We start from the raw sequence: 5,774 nt of genomic DNA on the forward strand, positions 1-5,774 counted from the left end.
CCTTGGACTCTTGGATGGTCAGCGTGCGAGTCAAGTCCTTGAACCAGGACCAGCTCACTTCTCACATAAACAAAGTCCTCCTAGGGGTAATGGGCTCTCTCAGAGACATGTGTCTGGCAAACAATAGACCTCCCAGACAGGTGTATGTAGAGAACAAGCTCGCCGCAGTGTTCTTTGTACACTGTGAGACTGGAGACGTGCTATCTCTATTACCGTTTGTCTCATTGTCAAAGTTGTACAGGTATGCTGAGGCTGCTGGTCCTGTGGCACGCACGTCTCTCGGGCATCTGAGAGCTCAGGTCCCAAGGACAATCTGAAGCCCACGTGATCTTGGTCGAACACATAGAGCCCATCGCAGGCCATGTCCTCAGGCGAGTCTCCCATTCGCACGTAGCCATGATTCAGCTGTCGAAGCGTGCAATATGCGGTGATGTGCGAGAATAACCATATGAGGGAAGCTATCTTTCTGTTATATGTGGTGGGTTGAACTGTTTTTGCCAACTGTAGCTCAACCCCCTTGGCCAAAGATAAAGCAATCATAGACACTCTCTTAGAGTTGTTTACACTCTTCACCAGACTCGCAGCAATCTCTACAGGAAAGCCCGAACCTATCAGGTGTTTGAATAACACAACTCTCTCTGCCGTCAAGTTGTACCTAGGCTGGTATCTTCGCACGGGACCTATCATGGCCATGCACACATACGAGAGAAGCTTGTCATTGTTACCCGTCGAGGCTGAGGACCTTAGGTTCAGTCTCAGTTCTTCGACATTGAGCTGAGCTCGAAGCCTGTCACAGCTAAACTCGGGGTACCCTTCCGACAGCACTTGGGCTCTCACACGGCTCCTGTTCAACGAGCCGTAACATTGGTGAAGGCAACGCAACGGGTAGGAACTCAGATACCTGGGGGCCTCTAGCTCCTCGAGTGTGTGGCTGTGCGATTTCAGTTCGTGGAGTATTTCTTTGCCCAATGTCTTCTGTTTGGTTATCTCATCGTGCCTCTTGAGTGACTCCAATTGCTCGAGAAACCTCATGGGTCTTAGACATTCACCCGCATCGCCACTGTCCTCGCTCTCGTCGGTCATGAACACGCCACCGCAGGGTCCGGCTCTCACCATTTCCCCATTGTCATCAATGCGGAGATCGGCAGTGTCCTCCTTTGCCCTCACAAACTGTTCGTGCCTCAGCGTGAAGTGGTAGCACGACATCTTCCTCCTCACGTCTTTCCACGTGTCGGCGGTTATTTCCGCTTCGAAAAAACATTCTGGACATTCCTTGGTGTCCATGGCCAGCTTCGGCACAATGGGGTACCGGAGCATGAGTGACATAAAGTCCTGCAGCGAATTCAAGGAGTTCAGGGACTCTTCTTGTGAGCACGTAATGAACTCTCTGCTCAGTCTTGCGTATGTGTGTACGACTTCGGACAGCGTCAGCGGCTGATTGGGTTTATGTGCTATGGTGTCTTGGTTCTCTACGCCCCGCACCGTGAGCCACACCGTGTATTCATTTATACGTTCGATACAAGGCTCTTGGGGCGTCAAGGCCGATCGCCTGGGCTCCTCAAACGCATCCACAAAGGTCCGCAGTTGTGGCTCAATCTCCCCAAGCAACCTTGCCCTGCACGCAAGATCGTACAGCTCGCTCACTCGCAGCCCGTGGCTTCGGCGAGACTCGCTCTCAGAGCCTCTAGAGCTCCCGGGGCTACGGCATCTGCAATCCCCCTCTGCCCCTGCCACTCTGCTAGACACACCATGACTCCTATCCATCTGGGGTCCTGTGAGCACGTAGGGTGTTTTATGTCACCTCTCTTGCACACAGAAGGCCAGAGAGTCGTTAGCTGAGCAAATGCAGACATGCCACTATGGCCGATAAACTTCTTGGGCGAGGCGTAGTGCCCTGCAAGCTTGTCATAGCCAGTAAATGCTGAGTAGCAGGCCTCTCTTTCTATATTGTGTGGCAACTCCCTAAACGTGTACACCAGAGCGCCCGCTCTCTTCCTGCGGCCAAAGGTCACGACTATGCAGCGGCTAATCCCCCGAGCGAGTTTCACCATCTCTTCTCTCCCCTCGTGTACCACAATTGCAATCTTTGGACGGCTAGGATGCACAGTAGGGGAGAGTTTGTCGGCCAAGGCAAGCGTTCCCATAACCAGGTTGAGAACCCTCTCACCAGCAGCATCCGAGGAGCCGTGCACAAACACAGGTCTCAGTCCGCAGCCATAGATCAGCACTGTGCAGACATCGTACATCAGCGAGAGAAAGTTATGAGGCCTGTAGTACTTGACGAGACTGCCTGACTCGTCCAATGCCCCTCCGTTCCTGTACTCCGGGTTGTGCACAGGTTCGAAGAACACATGTCCTTCGTTCCCAGGGAGACGGGGGACTAGTTCAATCTCGAGACGGGAATTGAGTAAGATGAAACTTGAAAGATCCCTCTCATGCCACTCGCAGTCCACAATCGTGGGTTCCCCGTGCTGGGCCTCACCGTGTCCTCCTTTACCGTGTACCACACGGTCATCTTCAAAACCTTCCTCATTATGGTCTTCCCCTTTTGAGTGATCATCGAGGTTATGCGACTCGGGTCTGTCTTCGTCAGACCTCACAATGTTTGCAGCATTCTGTTTGACGAAGGACTTTCTGTAGTCAATCAGGTACCAAAATCTGTCTCTTCTAGGTATCAGTTTCCCATCGGAGCACCTCTGCCATTGCAGCTGCTCTCCGTACCAACTACCACAGTCTTGAGGCAGCACCTCGACCAAGTCTGTGTTCCCAGACTCCCATCTGTACTTTAACTCAGACACCTTGGAGCAAAAGGTACCCGGCTCCCTCTTTGACCACGGCAAGGCCCTCTTCCACGTTTCGGGACCTTGAATTCCCATGGGTATGCGTCGCAGCTTGCAGAACTCCCTCAGCGATAGGTGGCAGCAAACGTGAACCTGGGCACACTCGCCCACGCAGGCTTTTGTGCCATCCACGGGAGTGGTAACGACAGCATGTACCCCTGGCTCCTCTTTCATTGTCTTAGACACTTTCAAACTCCCCGGGTTTGAATGCAACACCAGATTACCAGCCGAGTTGACGAGAACAATCCCTTTGGACCTTGCAACCGTCATAGACACATCATCCCTGCAGGGCTCATTGCAAGAGACCAGGTAGCTGGTGCTACTTGTTTTCAGAACGTCTAAACCCGGGGGCAGAGTGTGAGTCCAAGATTCAGTCTCAGAGTCCGCTTCGGGTGTGAAGACAGTCACTGACCGCGATCTGAAAGGTCCTGTGGCACCCGCGAACCAGGCCAACGCACGCTGCAGGTACTTGTACACCCCATTTCTTAGGCATTTTATCTCCAGCTCTTCGTGCACCTCTCCCGAGAGCATTCTACACGCCAGGGCCATTGCGAACTCTGGAGCCGAGCACACCTCCTTGAAATAAATCAGACTCTCGCCAAACAGTGGCAAGTGTGCCTTTGCGGTGTCACACTGTGTGCCCTCATCATTACAGGGCAATGCGTACCACTCTCCGGGTCCCACAATCACAATCAGGTTGGCCATGGGTACCAGGGCATCGCGTTTGAATGTGTTCAGGCCTTTGTTCACCACCTTGCAAACGCCTCTGGTCCACACCTTTTCCGTAGGGCACGTCAGCACACGGGAGCACAAGACGTTGAAGCCTTTCCACTCCGCAGGGTCTCGGATCTGAGCCGTCCTAGAGTCAAGTCCCATGCACGTGATGAGCGTGGCAAGCTTGTTGTGCGGTGGCTCTCCTAGACAACTCCTTTGTCCAAAGGTGAATTTGGCAGGAGGCGCGGCGCACAGCCACTTTACAGTGTCGACGAGGCCAGAACCGCTAGGCCCTATTACAGTCAAGCTCTCAGACACGGGGTAATCCAGTTCCCAGTCTTGATCCTGACACGTGTCACCCGGGGCCTTCTTGAATGTCCACCTGAAGCCTATCAGTTTGGCCCAAGACCTCCCGTTCACATCGCCGTACCCCTCCAAGGGATCCCGGCCTCCGCAGCGCATGAACATTTCGTTGATGACACAGCTCTTTGTCTTACACTCTATGCGGTCTCGCGACTCTAACGGATTGGGTCCCGGCCACTCTGGGTCCTCTTTCTGCAACACATGCGTTCTGTATGCTGAGCTGCTCTCCACAACCACCGCCACCGACTCCAGCTTGTGCACTAGGGGCCCCTGGTTTCTGAGGTAGAACAGCGGCGACTCGGCCGCAAACGCCAAAGTGTAGCCGTCAACCACCGTGGTGCCCGGGTAGCGCTTGACCCCAGAGGACCTGCTCACCAGGCGCATGAATGCCAAATCCCCGAGACCAGTGTTGACCTTGGATGGGAAACACTGCACCTTGTCAAACTCAAACACGGGACCAAGTGTCATAGAATAGGCTCGCAAGAGGAGCTCCTCTTCGTCCCCGCAAGGCAGCAGCTCACAACCTGTCCTGAATTCTGACGGCATTAATGGCTTTGGGTTGCAACACCTCGACAGCAGAGGCGCTAGCCTGTGGTCCTGAGCACACAAGAAGGCTCCCACGGTGTTTGTCCTCAACCTCCGCGTGTGGAACGGGGCCTCGGTGCTTCTGGTCCACACCGATGCACCTCTGTGTCTACTCAGGGTGATGAGCTTGTAGTTGGGGAAGCAGTTGACCCTGCAGCTTTCCGCTAAAATGGCTCAGGAGAGCGTATGTAGGAGACAGCTCGCCCCTGCCATGCAGTGTGAACTCATAGTCGAGCATCACGTCTCCAACTTTCATGTCAGGGACACAGGGGTGAACTGACCTGTAGAACCACGTCAGACAAGAGCTCACGTCAAAGTTCCTCTTGGCACCCCGCGTGACAGTGAGCCTCGCGCAGTGGCCCAGTAGCACGGCCTCGTCTAGGCATGCCTCGTACACGGAGCCACATTCACCCGGGGCTCTGTCCGCCCTGACCAACGCGTAGTGATTCGGAGATGAAATCGTGAAATCGTGAGGTTGAGCTTGTATTCCGAGAGCGGGTAGGCCAGCGTGTCTTCGTCGCTCTCCTTGAGATCAGCGTCTCTCGCTATCTCCACACAAGGGAAGTATTCTCCATTTCCTATGGCTGAGGGCGCCTCGAACGGGCCAGCTTGTTGCCTCTGTGATGACCCAAGCCAAGATCTGTTGTAGAGAGGCTCTGTGCAGTCAGCGTCTCTGATATCGGGCTCGTCAATCTCAACCCCGATTGGGCACGGATGCGTCCTCCTGCGAGCGGTCCTAAAGAGGCGAAAGAGTTTCTGCTCTTCGTAGCCTCTCGCTGTCTCGCCACATATGGCCTGCTCTATCCGGGACATGTCTGCGACCAAACCCACATTGGCAACTACCCGCGAGTGGCCTTCCGTCAACCTAGCCGCTTTGGGAGAGTAATTGAGTTGAAAGAAGCACTCGCTGCGATCGAGCAACGGCGTAGGTAGGCGATTGGGCCCCGCTCCAGGACAGAGACACAGGTCATCCGTGAGCAAAGTGCCGCCCTCGCGAAACCAACATGATTCGGGCAGCACGCCGTTTGTATTCGGAATCTTCAACGTAGCTCTGCTGCGACCGTGCTTTGAGTGAAACAAACCACACGCACGCAATATCTTCAAGTCAACCAGGCCCAGTGTGCGTAGACCAATAGTGGGATACTTGAAACTTGATGATTGATATCCTCCACGCCCAAACAAGACGACATGTCCGGTTCTTGCGCCAAACCTGGGCACCGCGCTGATGACTCTGGCTATGTGTGCCACTGCTCGCTCTTCGTCGTCCGAGTC

Source organism: Etheostoma spectabile, unplaced genomic scaffold (assembly GCF_008692095.1).
Source record: "Etheostoma spectabile isolate EspeVRDwgs_2016 unplaced genomic scaffold, UIUC_Espe_1.0 scaffold00018476, whole genome shotgun sequence".
Classification (NCBI taxonomy): Eukaryota; Metazoa; Chordata; class Actinopteri; order Perciformes; family Percidae; genus Etheostoma; species Etheostoma spectabile.